The sequence below is a fragment of the Dendropsophus ebraccatus genome, chromosome 13, assembly GCF_027789765.1.
Source record: "Dendropsophus ebraccatus isolate aDenEbr1 chromosome 13, aDenEbr1.pat, whole genome shotgun sequence".
NCBI lineage: Eukaryota > Metazoa > Chordata > Amphibia > Anura > Hylidae > Dendropsophus > Dendropsophus ebraccatus.
This window is the reverse complement of record NC_091466.1, coordinates 53,637,248-53,660,509: the sequence shown is the minus strand read 5'-3', so window position 1 is coordinate 53,660,509 and position 23,262 is coordinate 53,637,248. Positions and strand designations below refer to the sequence as shown.

Sequence of the window (23,262 nt, the reverse complement as noted above, 5' to 3'; positions counted from 1 at the left end):
GTCCCCAGCTCTCTGAAGGTAGTATAAGGTAGTGACAGAGGCTCCAATTTCAGAATTTCAGGTATTTTTCAGATGTGTGTATTTTACGATTTGCAGTAGTCATGTCACACTGTAAGGAGAAGTCCTCGCCATTCATGAGTTGTGGGCATCTCCCCTCCCTACTTCCATTGATTGACAGAACACTACCCATTGCTGGCATGCACCCCTCTTCCCCCGAACCTAGCCAGTGAACGACAGCTGGAGAAGAGTAAGAGCAGCCAGATCAGACAAGAGAGGGGAATCGCTTCTTGGCCTTTTGGCTAAGATCAAGTGGAGTATAATGGATTTTTAGAACAGGGAGATGGAAAAAGAGCTTGCTCTGTCCTCTCCAGGCATTGACCTGGTATTGCAGTGCCTCCAGGTTCAGTGCAAAAGAAAAAAAAAAAAAAAGACGAGAGGGGAGGAGGCCAGAGCAGGAACCAGGCAGGTGAGATTACCCCCATAGAACTACAACCCCCACCATGTCCTGCAAACAGTTCATAGTGGGAGTTGTAGTTGCCATCCAGATTGTAGAACTACCACCCCCATCAAGCCCTATTGGCAGATCATAATGGGAGTTCTGCAGCAGATGATGACACAGTATATGGGGGGGGGGGGGGAGGCAGTGGCGTAGTAGTACTACATCTCCCAGCATGCTGTGTGGTAATATGCACGAGTACATCTCCCAGCACCCTGCGAGTTTCTTGGTGAAGTCCGATTTGATACTCGGTACTGTTATGGCCTATGATTCAGCATTCTCGCAGCAGATTTTCATTCTGCTGCAAGAATGTATCCACTGCCTACTTAACTAATTAGATGCCAGGCCTAAAACAAGATAACACTTTACCTGCCTGCACTCTCGCTTCTGGTTACTGACGAATGAGAGTGCTGTCCCACCGCAGCCACTGATTGGCTGAGCAGCCAGTCAGTGACCTGGGAACCGGACAAGCAGGCGAAGGCACAGGCAGATAAAGTATTATCTTGTTTAAGGCCTGGCATCTAATTAGTTAAATGGCCAAACCATAGGCTATAACAGTACCGAGTATTGCAGTGGATTTCACTTTTGCTTTTACATGATAACCTGTACTTTATTACACCTATTACATCTTTATTATACTTTTTTTTTGGAGGGCATGTTTTTTTTTCTGTCATTCATCCTGTGGAATAAAAATTATTACGGTAAATGTTTTATCATACAGATCATTATGAATTTAGTAATATGTATTATGTATGGTTTTTTTTTACATTTTTTAATTTTTGTAATATTATAGGGCTTTTTTAAAATAGAATTTATTTTGGCAGCTTGGCAGCTGTAGCGGGAGTGCGGCTGTGATTGACACAAGCAGAGCCTACAGAATCGCCAATAGCGTAACTATACAGCATGGTGCTTTAGGACACAGCTCAGTTTTTTTTGTACAGGTAAGTCATGGTACACCAATGGGTTAAATTAGAGCAGTGCAAAGCGCCTGAAGGCCGATTTGCTTACGATACAAACCCATAGACACAATCATGTCTCTTTCCATGGCAACACAAATACTCCAGAATCCTTTTCTAAACAGCCTTGCAAAAACGGTTGTCACAAAATGTCAAAATAATGTTCTACTACTTCCATTTTTTTGTCATTATTCTTTGTCTTTTTTGACCCTTATGTCATTTTCTAACTCCTCTGAGTTTCATATGACCTCAAACTCAACAAACTAAATGTTTTTTTTTTTCCGTGCTGCCTCTCAGCCAGGCATTAGAAGCAGCCAAGGCACTTCAAATTGCTCTAGTTGCTACGCCATCCATAGTAATTTCCATGGCCTCATCAAGTGCTGCGTGTCCAATATGATTGCACTTCACTGCATGTCGCAAAAAATATTCTAGGAGAACGACAATCAAAATTGTTGTCTCTGTAGGCATCAAAGAAAAAATTTTAAAAATGTCTTTGACAATCCTATGTTTTATACCAAGCTGTTTTCTTGCACTAAATCAAAGCTTATTAAACTTTTTTGAGGCTATGTTCACACGCTGTGAGAGACCGGCCGTTCCGTGACCCCGGCCAGGTCACGGAACGGCCGGTCTCTGCACGGATCACTCCGGCTGGTACTGCAGTAAGAGTCGGTTGATCTTTTGGCCGCAGGGTTCTGATGCGGGCGCGTCAGCGCGCGCCCGCATCAGAACCTCCCACAGCACACAATGAAGCAAGCTTGCTTCATTGTTTGAAATGACAGGGTTTCCTACGGCCGCAATTCACTGAATTGCAGCCGCAGAAAACTGACATGTCAGTTCTTTGCGGAGCCGCGCGGGATCCCGGCCGGAGCATATACGATGTGTATACGCTCCGGCCGGGATCCCATAGCAGAATAGGCTATGTTCAACTCCGCACAAAGTATGGCCGTTGTTGCCGATGGCAACAACGGCCATACTTTTACGTAGTGTGAACATAGCCTAAAGGTGTAAAGAAACAAAGAGAAGAGGACTAGACTTGCCACAGTAATAAAATGAACAGTAAAATACGGTCCTCAAATGACTATATATCCTATGCTTGTAATAGGAGCGGCAGCAGCAGACCACCGCTATCTCCTATGGGCTCTAAAGATCTTGGGGGTTCCTATGCGCTCTAAATGTCTCTCCTATGGGATCTGCTAGATCAGTGCTCGTTTACTAGGCCTATTACATGGCCCAATAATCGTTTAGCAAGGGCTGCGCGGACATCGTTAGTGATGTCCATGCAAACAGTTTACATAACATGTCCACGTTCCTGGTGTTCACCTGAGCTCTGCTTCCTCCCCAGCTTCAGAGTAGCCTGCCGTGGCCAGTGATTGGCCGAGGGACCAGCTCAGACAGTCCACTGTAACGCTGTAGGACCGGGGAGGTTATTGGGTCGTGAGCTCAGGAGAAGACAAAGAAGGTGAAGAGGTAACATAAACTGTTTGTTAAATCATCAGCCGTTGGCCGCGCATCGCTATTACACGTAGTGATTCGTGCTCGACAGCCAATGATTTTAGGCCTGGGCCTAAAAAAAACATCAACCGATGATCGTTGTCATTGGCTGATCGTTGTCTCTATTACACGGGGTGATAATCCGTCTGATTATCTCTCTATGTAATAGGGCCCTTAGTGTGACCACTGTGTCAGTAACCATAACCGGCTACAGGTTCAGTCATCTCTAAGGTGTTGCTCTTGCTTTGCTTCCTCTAAGCTGCCACAATTAGATTACATATAATAATACAATATATATAGGAACTAGACGTATAGTAGTTTGAATCATTACATGGTTTCCAATCAGTCCACGGTTTGAGAATTTGCAAAGAATTAAATAGATTAGTTTTGTGCTAGTATCGAGAATTAACGCTCCTACTTGTTTCAGGGGGAGGGAAAGTTGGGAGATTTCCAGGTGTGAGCAATAGAAATTCTTAGGGCAATTAAAATATGATGAATTACCATCTGATTAGAGCGGGAACATGTTCTACGCTCAGATCTAGTATTGCTAGGGCGGAATCCTCCTTTATTGTTGTTTTAGTTATTTATAACAGATGGAAGACATTTTTTCCCAGGTTTGTAATAGTGGGGAAAGACCACCGCAGATGTATCTGTGTACTTATTTTTCCACATTCTCTCCAACAATTTTAGAAAAGTTGAGCTTTATATTAGACTGACTTTGACATACAGTGGTGCCTTGGATTATGAGCATAATTGGTTCCCGGACTGTGCTTGTAATCCAAATCCACTCTTAAACCAAAGCAAATTTTCCCATAGGAAATCATTGAAATGCAGACAACTGGTTTCACACCCCAAAAATAAAGATTTTTTTTTAATTCTGAATAACCGGCAAAATTTTAGAAGGCTGAATATGTCATATTATAAATTACTGTACAGTATAGAATCAGCATGTGGAGTATAATGTATAGTAAGTGCATAAACCTGAAAAAACATGAGCAGTATGTAGATACAGGATGGACCTGCAGATCCCCATAATGCAGTGGTGTAGTACAACAGGATATAATAAAGAAGCAGAGCTGCTGTCAGAGATCTGTGTGGTCACATGACAGCAATGGGGAAGGGGTGTGTTCAGCATGGACCAATCAGGAAGGGAGAATCACAGAGCTGTTCAGGAGGACAGAGACAGAAACTTTTCTATACAGCAGTGTGTATAGCTGAGTGTAAGTGCAGGCACATTATAGCAGCAGTGTGTATAGCTGAGTGTTAGTGCAGTGTGAATGGCAGAGTGTGAATGCAGGCACATTATAGCAGGAGAGGATGGGAAACGCAAGGGCTGACAGAGACTGCAGGAAGAAATGAGCAGGGTATAGGGTAAGCACAGTATAGAAGCACTCTATGTCCAGGGAGCAGTGGCGTAGCTACCATTGAGGCAGGGTAGGCAGTTGCTATGGGGCCTGTACAGGAGGGGGTCCAGGGGAGAAGGTAAGGGCGTGTTTTCTTCTGCTTAACCCCTTATGTACTGCAGTGTGTAGGTGACCCAGTGTTCTCTTACATGCTGCAACACAAAAAAGGGTTAATATAAGCTCAAGGCAATTAGCTCTCTGATAACCCCTGACTTCTCCAGGAGGTCAGAGGTTATCAGTGCAGGTGTAGTGGAGAGAGCTAATTGTCTTCTGTATTAACCCTTTGTTTGTGTTGCATGTAAGAGAACACTGGGTCACTTACACATTGCAGTAAATAAAGGGTGAAGCAAAAGGTAGTCTGCTCCTGCACTTATGTATATAACCACGAGGCTCCTAATACAGCTGTTATAGTTAAATACAGTGGATGGACAGAACAAGCAGACATTGGCTTTCTCCTCTGCCAGTCACTGTTGTGGTTGCACGCAGGATTCTGCCTCTGGCCACAAGAGATTTTTTTTTTTGCCACATCACTGAATATATATATATACATAATATATATATATATATATATATATATATATATATACACACACATACATTATAGTGTGTAGGGGGGCCCCCCATACAGTTTTTTGCTATTGGGCCCCATGAATCCTAGCTATGCCCCTGCCAGGGAGAGAGGGGTTACAGCTATGGAGAGATTCCCTCCAAAGTCCTGTCCCCTCATACAAGCCCCAGCCTGAAGTGAATCTCCTTTAAAGGTGAAAGAGACTTAAACAAAGTCACAATTTTGAAAGACTGTGAGCTCCTCTTGCAAGATTCTTCAAATCCAAGTTACTCTTAAACTAAGGTACCACTGTATAAGTAAGGGTCCTATTACTCGGAGCGATTTTTAACGATTAACGATAAACGATCGCAAACAAGATTGTTTATTTTTAACTGGAAATTTTTCACCATATTACACAGAATGATGGTGGTTATGTTGCATTTACACAGGCAGATTTATCTAACAGATTTTTAAAGCCAAAGCTTCAATAAGGAAAGGAAAGACTGAGATTTCTCCTCTTTTCAAATCCATTCCTGGCTTTGGCTTTCAAAATCTGTCAGATAAATCTGCCTGTGTAAACGCACCATTAGTTACAATCGTTAGTTATGATCGTTACTATGATCGTTTACTCCATCTGATCCTAGAAAAACAATAAACAATGTGCAATTACACTAAATGATTAGTGAAAAAATGCGGAACTTTCAGCTGACAGGCTGCTCTGCCAATCACTGGCCGCGATGGTCCCGGCCAGTGATTGGCTGAGCGGCCTGTCAGCTCAGACAGGCCACTCTGAAGCTGGAGCGTGCAGCCTGGATAGGTAATGTAAATCGTCAGTCGGCGGCCGTGCACCGCTATTACACGTAGCAATGTGCGGTCGGCACCCGACAATTATAGGTTCAAACCTATATCAACGATCAGCCAGTGATTGTTGTCATTGGCTGATCACTTTATTTATTACACAGAGCGATAATCATTCGGCCGATTATCGTTCCGTGTAATAGTACCCTAAGTCTGCATGCAGGAACAATAGCGATATCTAGATTAGGTCGGACCAGGACTTTTGAAGCCGTGCAATGCCTCACTTGGCCATTGGTGGCAGAAGAGGGGCCATCTCACCTCTTACTGCTGTCAGTCAATGAAAAATACATTTTCTTTAATAAAGTTATCTTATATAATTATAGTTATATAATTGTATGAGAGGAACAAAATAATTTTATTTAGCTGAAATACCCCTTTAATAAAAAAAAAAAAAAAAAAAATATATATATATATATATATATATATATATATATATATACAGATACTCCAGTGGATGATGGGAAAACACCACCAAGTGATAATGTTCTACAATTTGTCACCATCATATCTAGTAACCACGGAGATCCTCCATACTAAACACATCTACAAAAATTGGAAGCAAATAGGTCGCTTTACGATCGCAAAACGTGCGTTTGGGATTTGACCAGACTGGTGACATTATGGGTTAGATGCAATGATTTTGTACGTGGCTTGTGCAATACTTATAATTATGTTTACATGTGAACATAGAACGGATGATACGCACTAGAGAGGACTGCACTTTTTTGAACATTGTATATAGCATATAGCCTTATTTATTCTGTCCCCAATCACATAGTCTGGAGTGATGACCCTTTAAGAAAAGAGTACACAGGGAGCGAAACTACCAATATTCCATAAGTATCTGTCATTGGACAACACCTTTAAGAGATGATCTGGAGAAACTATTTAACTAGAGATAACTGGATGACATTGTTAGTAAAGGCAGAAATATTTTGTTAAAATTAGAGACCAGATGTTTTCATCCATTTTTATAAATTTAGATTTTCTTGGCCATTACCATAGTCGTTGTAGTCATTTGTAGTCTTCTGTCCTAAGCATATTATTAAAAGAATTCCATCTAGTCCTAAAGGCCCACCTGACCACAGGAAATGAAATCATATCTGCCAAAATAGCATAGGCGAGACTAGAGCACCCAGACTTGTGGGATGTTTGACAGCTATCTATAGAAATAAGAGCTACTTGGTGGCTAAAATATGTGGAGTCCTGCTCTGAACAAACCCGACATAGGCCAAAAATGAGCATTTAGCTTCCTGTGGCCACAAAGTCTCTATTACTGTACCTTCATGGAGCACAAAATTCTCTTTTCTCCCAGATATTTCTAACTACATTTAAACAGTAACTGATCGATCACACAGTGATTCATACATTCAGAGGACAGATTTTAATAAAATACTATAATGGTGCGTTCACACCTACAGGATCTGCAGCTGATTTTCTGCAGCAGATTTCAGTTAAATAACTGAACACAGCATCAAATCTGATGCTGTGTTCAGTTATTTAACTGAAATCTGCTGCAGATCCTGTAGGTGTGAACGCACCCTTAGGGTATAAACCCACACACCGTATATGCTGCGTATTTGTTGCATATCTCCTGCATATACAGTGTGTGGGTTTATACCCTTACAGTAATTATACCTAAAGTATTTGGAGTTTGCATGATGATCCCTACTATAGTGTTATTGAAAAAGTTTTGAAAAGTCAGCCGGGCACCTTCTAAGAGTCAAATTAGTAGAGGTTCAGTAGATGGGGATAACAGCAAAGACTGGGTTCCAGAACACAGGTGAAGTCACCTTGCCACTTAAAGTGACTCTGTACCCACAATCTAAGCACCCCCCACCCAAAAAAGCTTGTAATGTCGGATAGCTGATTGGCTACCCTGGGGTCCGCTCGGCAGGTGATGTAGTTATTGTCCTAAAAACAACTTTTTACCTTGCAGCCTTGTGTCAAATTGGCGTGGCCTAGAGTGTCTGTGCCCTAGGCTTGCAACGCCCCCTCTATCCCTTCTCCCCGCCTTACTCATCATTAGGAATGCCCCTAGAACAATTTCACCTATTTATCACTTGTCTGAACACTGCACGGGTGCCTTAACGATCCAGCACATGTGTAGTGTTCAGACAGGTGATGAATAGGAGAAATTATTCTAGGGGCATTCCTAATAATGAACAGGGCAGAGAGGAGGGATGGAGGGGTGTCGCAATCCTAGGGCATGGGATCAACTGGTGTCAGAAAGTTGCTGTATATAGATTTGTAATTTACTTTTAAATGTCACGGACATACAGTAGGTGGCAGCAGAGAGTACTGTGTCAGAATAGAAAGAATAAACATCACTTCCTGCAGGACATACAGCAGTTCATAAATATTGGAGAACTTAAGATTTTTAAATAGAAGTAAATTACAAATCTATATAGCTGTTACTGGAGTACCTCTTTAAAACAAGCCCGGGGAAGCACGCGGTTAGGTGTTTTACCTCTTTTACATTGTTCTAAAGGAGATGAGGGTCAATATACATACTATAGAGAGTGTTTTATGCAGTGAGATGGAGATAGCAGTGTGCCAGGGAGTGAAGTATATAACCACACAGAAAAGTTATCAAAGCTCAGCTTTCAACAAATTATTTGCCCTGGGAAAGTAAAAGGAGAGCTGTGATTGGTTGCTATCGGCTACTAAGGACAGTAAGGGAAAGTTTCAGAGTCCTGAAATCGTTCACCCATTTACATGGAAAGATAATCGTTACTTATGATCGTTCTTGCGGTCGTCTTGTCGTCGCTATTTGCGTTCGTCACTACTGTGAACGACCGAACGACTTCTTATTCAATGCGAACGATTTGCGAACGAGCAACGCTAAAAATAGGTCCAGGTCTTATTGAACGGTCAACGATTTCTCGTTCGGTCGTTAGTCGTTAACTGCTGTTCAAACGAACGATTATCGCTTAGATTCGAACGATTTAACGATAATCTGAACGATAATCGTCCGGTGGAATAGGGCCCTAAAGCTATCCCTATACAAAATAGCCCCCCCCCCTCCATTGTGTCATAAAAGAGGAAATGTGATGCTACCGTTCTGGATACTTTTTTTTATCTTGTGATAAAAAAAATAAAAACTGTAAAAAGAACTAATTAAACAATACTTACACAAGACTGCATCAAGATTTAGCATTTCATTTTCATGTAATATCATTAGAGGTTTGACCATGTAATACTCCGGCATGGACTAAGTCATTAACACCTGATTATAGCAGGGATTATCATTACAGGTAGTGAATAATTTGATAAATCCCCCGGCCCCCTACCAGGGATTATTAATGACTTTCTTGTCAATCCCTGCTTCTTTCATTTTCTATGGGTCAGGATGTTTTCAGACACGCCGAATGCTTCCAAATGCCTCCAAGATGCTGAATTGACATTTGGATCGGTGATTAACGTCTTTTAATTGCCGATTGAGTCATTATTACAAAAAGATCTAATTAACTTAATTGAAGATAAAGATGAGTTTATATACAGGAGCTTTATTGTGCACGTTTTTTTACAGTATATACCTATTAGTAATGTTATGTGTTTGTGTTCTCTAATTCGATGTGTTTGCCATATCTAACCATCTAATCAGAAACCGCAAAAAGAAAGAAATTATTATTGCAATGTGTACAAAAAAAAAAAAAAGTAGATTGCTCCAGCGGCACTTGATCAAACTTTAGAGATCCGTCAGTGCATGAGCACTGTTTTTAGATATTACTATGGAGACTAGCCTGAATAGAATTTATAAAGAGACCTTGAATTGGAGACAAAGCTACAGAAATTAACATAAATTGGGTTCTGTTATTTTATGACGCACTGAACTCCTTTTTCTAAGAATTGCTGAAGGTTTTAGCTCTCAGAATACAAAAATCAGCAGGGTTTTTTTTTTTGGTATATGGCTGGACAGGGCTTCTGACCTGGAATCCATCACTTTGTTAATTCATATGCAAAATAGCCTTAAAGGGGTTATCCATCGGAAAATAAAATTCTTTCATATCAACTCAGAAAGTTATATAGATTTCTAATTCACTTCTATAAAAAAAAAAATCTCAACTCTTGCTATACTTATCAGCTGCTGTTGTATGTCCTGCAGGAAGTGATGTTTTTCTTTTGCCTGACACAGTGCTCTCTGCTGCCACCTCTGTCCGAGACAGGAGGGGTTTTCTATGAGGATTTGCTACTGCTCTGGACAGTTCCTGACATGGACAGAGGTGGCAGCAGAGAGCACTGTGTCAGACTGAAAATAAAACATTTCCTGCAGAACATACAGCAGCTGATAAGTATGGGAAGATTTGAGATTTTTTTTTAAATAGAAGTAATTTACAAATCTATATAACTTTCTGACACCAGTTTATATGAAAGAAAAAGATTTCCACTGCATAACCCCTTTGATTTGTATAGCATGTATCCTTTTTATAGTAGTACTATAGAATTGCTATTTGAAATATGTTAAAAAATAATTTTTATTTAGTTTTTTTCACAGTGAATACTGTTGCATCTCTGTTGCATAGATTACACAAGCCATTATGACTTACGTATTTAGATCAAGTACCAAATTGTTATGGCTATTTTCTCTTGAAGCCTTTGCCGCCTTCGTTCTGCTTCCTCACCAGTAATGGTTCCTTTAATGACAGCGTTTGTTTACCGCGTTTGTTTTTTTATCCTTCTTTCCGCACAGTGGGACACAGAGATCCGGTTAGTTCCGCCTATATCTCTGTTTTCATATTACATTTCCCCTCTATTTCGCTGATGACTTGGTAACATTGCCATCATCTCAGATATAGTTGTTCCAAATCTAATCTCCAGACCCACACACTGTTTTCCTGTCCACTTTCTTTCTTGTGCTTCATTTCTCGAAAATTATGTTTTTGTTCCTTGTAGCCTCTAAAGGCATTGCTGAAATGTGTTTGTAGACAAATAATTACTCATAAATCAGAACCTTATGATCACTGGTAGATATTATCAGGAGCAGCATTGTATTACAGGAAGCCAAGTGCCACTGGGTCTCGAGCCTCTGTGTACATGCCAGTGTCAACCTGGGTATAGATAGCAATAGTAATAGAAAATGAAGTATTGAAGTAAAGTTCTCTCTAGCAGAAAGGACAGGATGGTTGGAAAAAAAAAATAGCTGAAAGCGAATGTACCATCAGGTTTTCACATAAATAGAATGGCGCAGGCACAGGAATAGACCGGCGATGTGCCCGGGTACCCGCTTCCCCGCAACCGCAATCAATGCAGCGGCGCCGTCTGTGTCTGTCTGTGAAGCTCACGCCGACCCGTAAGGCAGTACTGGCCAGATGAACTTCAGATGTGCCTGCATTCCAAATTACCATAGCAGACAATGTAAAGTGAGGCCGGAGCCGAACTTTACATTGTATGCATTGCCAGTTTTGTGCTGCTGCTATTCAAATGAATAGCGGCCGCACAAAAATGACATATCATTTTTCTATGTGGCCGCATGAAATTCCAGTCGGAGTGTTTACAGAGTGTATACACTCCGACCGGGATTCCATAGGACACAATGTTATTTTCAATAAATAGCGACCGGTGTTGCAATGGCCGTAATTTCTTAAAAATTTACGTTGTGTGGCCTAAAAGTAGGTAACAGTAAAAAAAAAAAAAACAACGCAAATTTCCAAAAATAAAAAAGCATTTCGATAAGTAATGATAAATGTCTGTCAGCACAAAGCAGAGGGGTTCCATACGAATGGTACAGGAATGAAGCATTGTAAGTACATGAGAGCTAGTGGAGGCAACAGGAAATGTGGAACTAAGAGCAGGTTAAAAATTGCATAACGGGGATCTGAAAATTCTTGAAGGAATTAAGATTGCTTCCCATTTGTTTTTAATAAAGAAACCAATAGCGTATGTAAAATACTAAAGGTGTCCCTAGCCTTTTACATGAATTGGGTTTGGCATGACCATGTTTGAAGACAGGTTTATATTGAACACACAGGTCAGCTGAATAATTATTTGCTGCTTTGAGAACAGCAGATAATTGACATTTAGTTTAAGGACCACTTGAAAGCAAATGTAATCAAGATTTCCCATTCAAAATGACAGAAATCCACTAGTCACCTGGGGCAAACTACAAGCCAAGTCCTCAAAAATGGGAATTGTATCTCTGAGGGATAACGGTAAATCATCTCTACTGCACTTCAAGTTGATAGAAGCAAATCCACTATAATCTGTCTAAAGGACATGCGGTGGCCTCAGGAGACTTCAGCCTGCGAGGAGCCATGGCAGCCATTCATTTCCTTGTGGAACTACAAAGTCCACACAAATCCTGAGGATATAATATATAATCCAGGCTTTATCTTTGTCATTGCGGTGGGCAGGATTATCAGGCAGGGCTGTTGTGTGCAACCACTGGAAATAAGGTATTTTATTATATTTTATTTTTTATAGAAAAGTAAAAAAAGGGATTGTTAAAGGGGAAGTCCAGCCATTTTTAAAATCTGGCAGCCGGCAGGGGAAGGGGGGAAATTGATCAGAAGTAGGAACTTACCTTGCCCTGTGCCCGTGGTGAGTGGCGGGACCGGCCTCAGGACCCTCGCCAGAAGGCATTTTCGCCCGAGTTGTAATGACATCATGACTCTGGGGAAAATGTCTGTCCTGGCTGATGTACTGACCGCTCAGCCAATCAGTGACTGGAGCAGTGTCCCACCCCTGGCACTGGCTGGCCAGTCCATCAGCCGGGCGGGGGTCCAGAGGATGTCTCGCTGCTGACCGCAGGCACAGGGAAAGGTAAGTTCATACTTCTGATCAAATTTAACCCGCCCCTTCGGGTTCCAGATTTAAAAAATGGACAAACCTCTCCTTTAATCTCTACCAATCCAGCTGCTGCAATTCCCATGGGAATTGTAGTTTTGTAACAGCTGTAGAGCAGAATTTTCCCAATCCTTGTTTTACAAGGTCTCAGTCTTGGAGTCGGTAATGCTATACTTATTACTGTAGATAAAATAGGACTGGTAAAACCTCAGCTCATGCTTCAGATTGCCGCAATTACAGATTAGCAAATTTACAGTAAAAACTGACTACCTGACTACCACTCCGTGATGCTTCTTCCCGTTTATAGGAAAAGCTTGATCCAGTCCCAGGAAAATGGGAGAAGCTTCCCAGGACTGGATCCAGCTTTTCCCAGCACCTGGGGGGAAGCAGCACGGAGCGGCAGTCAGTTAAAAGGCAGCAGGGTGATAAGCGGATTGTAGAGATAACAAAGTGCTTTGTTATTACTGTAAGTTTTCTCATCTCTAACCACAATTATAGACTGTCGCACGGCTGTGTCAGTACAGTAGTGGGAAGATTTGAACAGGTTCGGAGCTCCAGGTATCATAATGATACATGATGCCAGGAGCCCACAGCTTCATGCTCTATATAGCATCCATGATCTACAGAGCGTGTGAATGTCCCACTAAAACTTTTTGGTCCTATTACCATATACACTCACCGGCCACTTTATTAGGTACACCATGCTAGTAACGGGTGGTCTTCTGCTGCTGTAGCCCATCTGCCTCAAAGTTGGACGTACTGTGTGTTCAGAGATGCTCTTCTGCCTACCTTGGTTGTAACGGTTGGCTATTTGAGTCACTGTTGCCTTTCAGCTCGAACCAGTCTGCCCATTCTCCTCTGACCTCTGGCATCAACAAGGCATTTCCGCCCACAGAACTGCCGCTCACTGGATGTTTTTTCTTTTTCGGACCATTCTCTGTAAACCCTAGAGATGGTTGTGCGTGAAAATCCCAGTAGATCAGCAGTTTCTGAAATACTCAGACCAGCCCTTCTGGCACCAACAACCATGCCACGTTCAAAGGCACTCAAATCACCTTTCTTCCCCATACTGATGCTCGGTTTGAACTGCAGGAGATTGTCTTGACCATGTCTACATGCCTAAATGCACTGAGTTGCCGCCATGTGATTGGCTGATTAGAAATTAAGTGGTAACGTGCAGTTGGACAGGTGTACCTAATAAAGTGGCCCGTGAGTGTATATCGTCAGGACAAATTAAATCAAATTTCGAGATGTACCTGGAGGAGAAAGCATAAAAAAAGATAGTTTGCACACTACTCCTCTCACTAATATGTAAGGTCTATCTGAAACAAGTACCAAGCAAAGATAAAATCTGACCTGCTCATACACAGGATGGAATATTGTTCAGGACAGAGAGATAATCTATAACAAAACCAAGGAATTGCAGATTTTACTACAAAATACCTGTTTTGGGAGTGTCGGAAATTGGACAGTTACTTAAAGCGGGTCTGGATTGGATTTCCCAAGTCCTGTTCAGCAATCAGCAATTTCTAAATGCTAAGGCTAGATAAAAATGAAAAAGGGAGGAAAAAGAATTCCACTGGAGTAGTAGGCCCTCTGAGAAGGTACCCATATGTTCTTATCCAAAAATGTGATGATTACGTCAGTGCTCATCTGTAGGAAGGTGCATAATGCAGTATATATTTCCGTACTGTATTCCTATTCCAGTGTCCTTCCTGACCCACCGGTGGTGAGTCATGGGAAAAGCATAAAAGAGGAAACAACAGAAAAAGGAGGACTCATTGCAGGGTGTTTTTATTGCCTTATTTACAACGAGAATTCAAATAAAAAAGTTATCTGTCTTAAATACAAAATACCTGTGATTCCACATCAACAAAACCCCCAAATATACTATAGCGCACTACTCCACTTTACAAAAAAGGTAAGTAGGAGATGCAGGTAATTTTAGAGAACTAGAAAAGACAGGGTCTAGGACATCCAAAGTCATCCAAAGTAGTTATTTAGTAGTTAGATACATTGCTTTTTTTAACATAAACAGACCAGCTCTGGCATGGAGATCCCATTGCTGTGGTCCTTTTTTTCAACCGCCACCCGATTCCCACACACAGTGCCGGTCTATTCCCAAGCACTGGCCTGGAATGAAGCACTGGAGGAAGGCCCGCTGACCCCAGTGTGGTGGAACCCCCTCCCCTCTGTGAAACGGCACCATTAGAATTAAAGCGTAACTATAATTTCAGTAGCCAAAAAATGAAATTCCTCAAATAAAAAGCCCACGTGTTACCCTTTAAAAAGAGGGTTACCCTTTAATGAATTTTTCTTCTGGCTGAGAGAAAGTGGGCGTGGCCTATCCCTCATCTCCCTGGCTGCGTCCCTCCATTCACTGACCAGAACCTTAGCAGATGTATCACACATAGCAGGATCAGATAGAGCCCCATCATACAGTATCACAATGTAAGGTTAGATACAGAGCCCCAGCAGATGGTATCACACACAGTGGGATTAGATACAGTTATCTGCTCTCATTACACTGTAGGATAATGTCAGCCATGGAGGTGGCGGCACCTGCTGGACATCTGATAGTGAATGTTATATGTACTATGGAAGGACTACAGCTGTGTTGTGCTGGGACTTGTAGTCCTCCCCTCAGTGACTCACCCACTCTGCCTCATGCAGTACATTGGAGTGATGGTGGCATGTCCCTCCTTGTTGAAGCTCTGGATACTTGTGCCTCCATCCAGCTCTTCCCCTGCGCTGCTCCTCACACACAACACCCTCAGCTCTGCTATGTGATCTCTGTGAGGGGAGAGGGGAGAACGTGCTGCTGGGAGGGGGGGGGGAGGATTTGTTTATTTCTGTGTCAGGGCTGTTATCTGATGAGTACGGATCTGCAGGGAGGGGGCGTGTCCAGCTGGAATGCAGAAATAAGTCAGAGCCAGACAGAGCTGTAAGGGCATAGTCAGCCTTATGTATTTAAAAAAAACTGTTCATTTTAGGTTATTAATGTATATTGCAAAAATTGTTATCATGCCCTAAGCTAACTAAAACTGAAAGGTCAAAATATTTTATAGTTATGCTTTAATGGAACTTCCTATCCTGTCTGTGATAAGGACGAGACATCTGGAAAGTGATCTGCACCCGATTACAGTGAAAGGTGAGACCAATAGACAGAGAAGCTAATAGCAGCTCAGTCTCTTTTTCCATGTAGAATGAAAGAACACACTGGCGCCAAAAATTGCAGCGAACAGTGTTTCCTGCTTTAAACTTTCCCCCTCCGACATGTTTCGGGGGTTTCTCTCTACACTTGACCTTTGTGCAGTGTGTTTCATGCATGCATACAGAGTAACAGAAGCTCTCACCATCTTGCCAACATTGCTCATATTTTATGAATTGCATACATTGCCTTCCTGACATGGCCGCTGTAGTACAGGTGACATACATAAGTAACATCAAGAGTTTAAATTGAATCTATGATTGAAATGCATGTCATCTCGGCTGACAGAATACATTGCATGAAGCCAGTAACAGCTGTAGATTAGCTTCATCTTGGGCCTTTAGGGGCATATTTATCAACCAGCGTAAATTTGAGGCAGTCACAACAATTCATTTCAATACTCTTCTCAGTGCAAAGTGATTTGCAGTCTGCATGTATTTAGAAAACAATTGTCGGGTGCAGACAGTCACAGGGCCAAGCAGATGGTCCAATTGGTCTTTATAAGCTGTCAGCATTGGATGTCACAGGATAATCAAATGGAATGAAGTGACGGAGAAGACGAGATGCCGACATGCAACAAAGGTGAAGGTGGGCAGAGAATCATATATAACACTCCGGTTATACTTGTTTAATAGTACAGTGGCTTTCTTCTCTGTAGTAAAAAGAGAAGCACACAAATAAATTCCTCTTCCCCTGGCTTCCTGTACTCTGGTCCACTAAATGAGATTATAGACTTATTTTAAAGAGAACTCACAATGCTTAATAATAATCTAATAATAATCTAGCTAATCTATGTAATTAGTCTCTTTATAACTCTACTACATCTATACTATAGTTTAATCCCGTTTATTATTGCAGTTAAAACTCAAGGAGACATTGCAGAAGCTGCATCTCATAGGAATACACTGATACACTATGGTGTAATTAACGGGACAGAAGTTCTATGTCAATGCTGTGTCATCTGTTGCTCTTAGTGAGGACTCAAGAGCTAGTATAATGTGAGGAGACTCCACCTCCTCTGTCCCTGTAAAGCCAGGGGCATCATGGGAAATGTAGGTTGCATTCAGAGAACCACATCAGAAGGTAAAGGATCACATAAATGGTACATCAACTGCAATAAGTATACACAAGGCATTGCCTCTACTGTATTCTCTAATAGTAACCTATGTTGCCATATATAAGCAAAAAATAGTAGGAGTGCTTCTTTAAAATGTCCTAAAAAAACCCTTACCCCTAGTAAATGATGGAACAAAAATAAGAGTTTTTGGAACAAAAATAAGGCCATCCTTCGCTCATCTGTTTAGAAAAAAACTGAAAAAATAAAGAATGCCAAGGGTTAACAGAATTAACCCTTTCCTCCTTGGGCGGCTGTCACATGATGCTCCTAGCCATGATTTTCTATCTTCTGGTGATTTCCTGCTCTTCTTCATGTTCCGGCTGATTATGTGTATGGTAATGTCCTTGCTTCAGGGGCTTAGTTATCATCTGTACACAGCTTAACCTTATTGCGCAAGGGGGGCCTATCTGGCTACAATAAAGGTCATATCTGGCTGCAGAGGACATATCTAGCTATAAAGGGGCATACCTGGATGGGGTGACCTTACTATAAGAGGTATATCTGGCTACAAGGGGAATATCTGGCTACAGGGGGCATATCTGGTGGCCTATTATTTATGTAGCGATAAATTATTTGGTAGCGCTTTATAGAGACTGTCATCACCGTACTCTGTTCCTGTCCCCATTAGGGCTCACCATCTTAAGCTACATTCACACATGCATGCATGTTGCCACAGACCCGCAGCTATGGACAGGGCTATGATTACGCACTCACAACCGTCCGCAGTCTATCCACAGTGGCATACACACCTTGATTCACTTTAAGTGATTTGTGCCGCAAATACAGGCAGTCATATGTCTTGTCGTTTTTTTGTTGTTTTTTTTTTTTTTGCAGTGCAGACTGTGGCCCAAATAGAGATCTGAAAAATTATGTGTATGTGTATAACGGCCCATATGAATGAATGGGTCTGTATTCTGTCCGTATTTGCTCATGTGCAAATAATGGATGTGTAAAAGCAGCATAAGGCCCGATTCACCTATCCATAGTCCTGCCCATAGCCTCACAGGAAACAGGAAGAGGCGGAGCAGCTGGTAAACAAACAGCCAGGATGTAAACAGAGCCGTATCATTGCAGGAGAAGCTGATAGATGAGAAAAAAGTATATAAGGGGTTGGTCTGGGCTAGGGATGGGGAACTTTTGGTCATTTAGTTGTTGCAAAGCAGCAATCCCTATCATGCTAAACTATAGCGTTGGCTGTCCAGGCATGATGGGAAATGCAGTTTTGCAACAGTCGGATGGCCAAGGTTCCCCATCCCTGGTCTAGGCTTTGGCAGTACAGCTGTGCTTTTTTGGACTATGTTATTAACCCATTAAGGACCTTACGGGCCTAAAATGCCCTTGAGGACCGAGGCAAATTTTATGAATATGACCTGTGTCACTTTATTCATTAATAACTTGGGAAAGCTTTTACCTATCCGGCTGATTCTGAGACTTTTGTACTTCACATTTCTGGTAAATTGGAGTCGATACTTATAACGAATCTTTATGAAAAATCCAAAATAACGTGAAAAATTGTGAAAAATTGCATTTTTCCAACTTTGAAACTTTTCTGCTTATACAGAGAATGGTAAATATTAATGGAAAATATTTGCTGTTATTTTAAAACAACGGCTGTTGTATTGAAATAATGGCCGTTATTTACTGTTATATGGCGGCCATCCACTCAATTTCAACATTGTGTGAACAGATCCTTTCTGTGTTTTCAATCCACTCCTGGTTTTGGTTGCAATATGAGGACCACAATACTGACTGAAATATACGTAGTGTGAACCCAGCCTCGAAGTGTATTTGAGGGGACTGCATGTTAGAAAGACCCACAAAGCACCCCATTTCAGAAACTGCACCCCCCCAAAATCTGCAAAAGCACATCCAGAAAGTTTTTTTTAACCCTTTAGGGGAGTCACAGAAATAAAAGCTAAGTGTGTAAGAAATTTGAAAATCTTAATTTTCTGTGCAGAGATTTTATTGTAATCCAATATTTTTCATAATTATAAACCTATTACCAGAGAAATGCACCCCAATATTTATTGCCCCGTTTCTTTACATGACGTTCCCCAAACGTCATTTTGCGGCAAGGGGTTAAAAACACAGAAAGGATCTGTTCACACAATGGTGAAATTGAGTGGATGGCCGCCATATAACAGTAAATAACTGCCATTATTTCAATATAACAGCCGTTGTTTTAAAATAACAGCAAATATTTGCCATTAAATGGCGGCCATCCACTCAATTTCAACATTGTGTGAACAGAGCCTTTCTGTGTTTTCAATCCACTCCTGGTTTTGGTTGCAATATGAGGACCACAATACTGACTGAAATATACGTAGTGTGAACCCAGCCGCATAGTGTAAAAAATGTAATCTAACAAGGGGTGCAGTGAGCATATGGACCCTATTGGTGATGGACACATATGGAGAACATGTGGTGTGAAAATAAAAAATGCCATTTTTTTTTTCATTTTCACAGCACGAATGTGGCCGTCACCAGGGGGCCATATCCCAGCTTGTTATCCCTTGTTAGATTCCTTATGGGGTGTAGTTTCCAGAATGGGGTCACTTGTGGGGGGTTTCTACTGTCCTGGCAGCACAGAGGCTTTGTAATTGCATCATGGCATCCTCTAATGGGAATGGCGGACATACCTATTTAGCTGGGGAATAGGGACAATTATTAATTTATTTGGGGGTATTAGGCCAATTATGTTTATAAGGTTGAGAAGGACAGGAGTCCATTAAATTCAACCTGTGTTGATCCAGAGGAAGGCAAAAAACCCTTGTGAGGCAGACGACAGTAGCTTCATCACTGTGAAAAAATTCCTTCCCGAATCCATAATGGCGATCAGAATAATCCCTGGATCATAATGACCCCTGAAATAGGAATAAGGGGAAGAATTTAGATAATGTAGAACTCTAATGACGTGTGGTAGAGGCCGGGATGATCAGGACAGGTGTCCCACTGGAAAATGGTGTCCTTCCCCATCCCCCCCAGCCACACTCTGAGCTTCTTCTGGGGTCTCCTGTTTTCCAGTGTGGGGGACGTCACCTGAAAAATGTTTTCCTGGTGCGATACGGGGTCCCTCATATCTAAAAGCGCTGCTACGCTCCATGGCTGCTAAATATTAGGGCTCTATTACTGCTTCAGATATTTTCGGATTGTGCCGCAAGCTACAGTAGCTCGGGCAGCGAGGGAGCGGAAGAGGGGGATGCTGGTATAAAAGTTATCCCTGCACAGGTGGTGACCTTTATCCAGTAGTGGGAAGATCAGTTCCCGAACGATCTTCCCACTAACTCTGAAGATGGGGGGGGGGCATCTGGGGGCTGGATTCTGGTGTCCCTTCCTTCGTACACTCTAATGGTACAGGCACACTGCATCCGACGGCGGACTGATGCAGGTGCGCGTCTCTGCTCGTGTCATACTCCATTCTATGCACCGGCGGATTCCGCCCTTTGTCCAAAGAATGAACGTGTTCATTCTTTGGACGGACGACGGAATCCGCCCGTGCATAGAATGGAGTCTATGACACGGGTGGAGACGTGCGCCTCCATCAGTCCGCTGACAGGTGCTAGCTGAGGAATGCACAAAGGGTTATCCTTCTCCATTCTGCAGTGTGCACGTACCCTAAATCTGTAAGTGTACCCAGAGGTACTCTCACAAAGTTTGGAGAATTTCACGCCATACCTTGATCTCTTATTGGGACGGTACTGGCGGAAAAGACGTGTCTGGGGGGCAGCGTACACTACGCTACCCCCAGACACGTCACTGGATGATGATGAGGATGAATGGAGGAAAAAAGGATCCCCCCCCCATTCATCCTCACTGGCTGTTTCGGTGTCGGAGGCAATAATAGTGTATGCGTCCGACGCCGAAAACACCCTGGGGACAATTTTATATGGGGCTTGGTATATGGGGTATGTAAATGTGTAGTGGTGTAGTGTAAAACTTTATTTTGTATAGTGTAGTGTTTTTTTTAGTTTTTTTTTAACAGTATGGAAAAAAAACCTACACCAAGAAAGGAGTTGCTGATAAATGCTGCACTTATGTGCGGCACTTATCAGCAGACAGTGGCGGTAGGATATAGGGGGGAAAAATGCCCTACGCCAATAAGGAGGAGTTGCTGATCAGCGGCGCACTTACGTGCGATGCTGATCAGCTCTCAGCGGCGTTAGGGAGCATAAAAAGGAAAAAAAAAATGGAGAAAAAAAACCACCCTCTTTTTACCCTAAAGCAAATGATCAGTGTACAATAAACACTGATCAGCTGCTAGGGGGCAGTAGAGTGAAGCTGCCGAAGATTGCCAAAGATAGGGGCGACGGAAAAACCCGAAGAGCCGAAGATTTCCGACGAAGACCGACGGAACCCGGAAGTGAGCCGACGAGGAGAAGAGGACGCTGAGGGACCGCCGATCATCGCTCCGGACGCCGGAATCAGGTGAGTATATTGCACCTACACTACACGCTACCTAGCTGAGGGGTGCAGAACCCGGCCGGACACTTTTCTAACTCTTAGATAGCTGTGATGGGCTGGCCGGTACTGGCCGGCCTATCACGGCGATCGTGGGGGTGGCACCAGCGACATCTTTGGTGGGGACACTAATGGCGATTGGTGCTGTCTTGGACAACACCAATCACCATTGCTTTCCGGGTCACCGGGTCACTGATGACCCGGAAAGCTCAATTCAGCTGCAATTGGCTGATCTGTATTGATCAGCCAATAGCAGCGATCGTCGGCACGGGGGGAGGGGTTAATCACCCCCCCTGCTGACAAGCTATGATGGCTTGCTATATATTATAGCAGGCCATCTTTCCCGATCGCTGTGTGTACGCACAGCTATCGGGGAAACTGCAGGCGTAAATGTACGTCCGTTTGCGTTAAGTCACGGACTTCGGGGGCGTACATTTACACCCGCGGTCGTTAAGGGGCTAATATTGGCAAACCTCTTTAACATCTCTTTCTATAGGACGACAGATGACTTGAGGATCTTTGATCTGCAGCAGTGGATTCTCAAGCTAGAACCATCAGCTAATTACCTGCAATCCATCTTTACTCCAGGAGTCTGTGCAATTTATAACTGCAATTAGAAATTACGTTTGGGTCAGTAATGGCTGATTATTTTTCATGCTTTGAAAATTGTAGTGTAATTCAACTGAAAAACAGATTACCGAGCTTGGGCATTACTTATTATTTTATGTTACAGAGAATTAGATTGTATAATATTCATAGCTAGCAAATCAATATTTGTAAGTCTGAACGTTATTGGGATTGTAACTCAGCACTATTTTCATATAATTCAGTTTAAAGGAACTTCATCATCACTGTCATGTGTACTAACCTTCTGTTAATGGCACCCGGATTGAAATTAATTTTTTTTTTAAACTCATTGATTTATTGTGGCATTCTGTGGCAAATTATTTCCAATGAACTGGTTCCAAAAAGTGCAAGAGATTTTTATTCTACTTCTATTAAAAAAAATCTAAAGTCTTCCAGTACTTATCAGCGGCTGTATGTCCTGCAGGAAGTGGTGTATTCTTTCCAGTGCTCTCTGCTGCCACCTCTGTCCATGTCAGGAACTGTCCAGGGCAGTTGCAAATCCCCATAGAAAACCTCTCCTACTCTCGAGACTGGAAGGGATACACAACTTCCTAGAATGAGCTAGCATCGCTCGCAAATATTTGTTTTTGAAGATACACTTTATAAGATGGCCATTAGAGATTTGTTATCTCTGCACTCCGCTCATCAGCCGGCTGCCTTTCAACTCACTACCGATCCTCCCCGGGTGTTGGGAAAAGCTGGATCCAGTCCTTGGAAGCTTCACCTGGGGAGGAGCAGCAGTGAGTTAAAAGGTAGCCGGCTGATGAGCAGATTGTAGAGATAAGAAAGGGCTATTTATTGGCCATAAATGACAGAGTCGTCCTATATATTTACTAAATTATTTCTATCAAAAGAAGCAAGTTGTGAAGAATAAAAATACAACTGGGAAATTACTAAATTAGCACCCCCATGTTAAATTGTTAAATTCCTAGCTAGGCAGGCGGAGCAAATACATTCAAAAAATAGACGTAAAAGGGTTTAAAAACAAAAAACAAAAAAACATTCCAGTAATTATTATCATATCTACAATAACGAAAGTGAATAAAATAGGAAACTGACCAATGAAAAAACAATAGTTGTCTCATAGTATCTTAGAGACAGCATTAGAGACAATGTTCTGATATGGATGGAACTTACTAATGTATTATAAAAGCCCATCTAAAACCTGAAAAAGAAGTTCTTTGAGGCAAAGCCTTAAAGGCAAAAAAAAAAAAGAGAGAGAGATGCCTGAAGGAATACAGCCATAAGATCATTATAAACATAATAAACAACTACTGAGAAAAACATGAGGAATAGACGAGCCGAGGCTGGA

At 42.2% G+C, this 23,262-nt stretch overlaps 1 pseudogene; it reads left to right on the top strand.

Moving 5' to 3' along the window:
• The first annotated feature begins 279 nt into the window (after positions 1 to 279).
• LOC138771592 (U2 spliceosomal RNA) lies at positions 280 to 416 on the top strand (annotated as a pseudogene).
• The last annotated feature ends 22,846 nt before the right edge of the window (positions 417 to 23,262 follow it).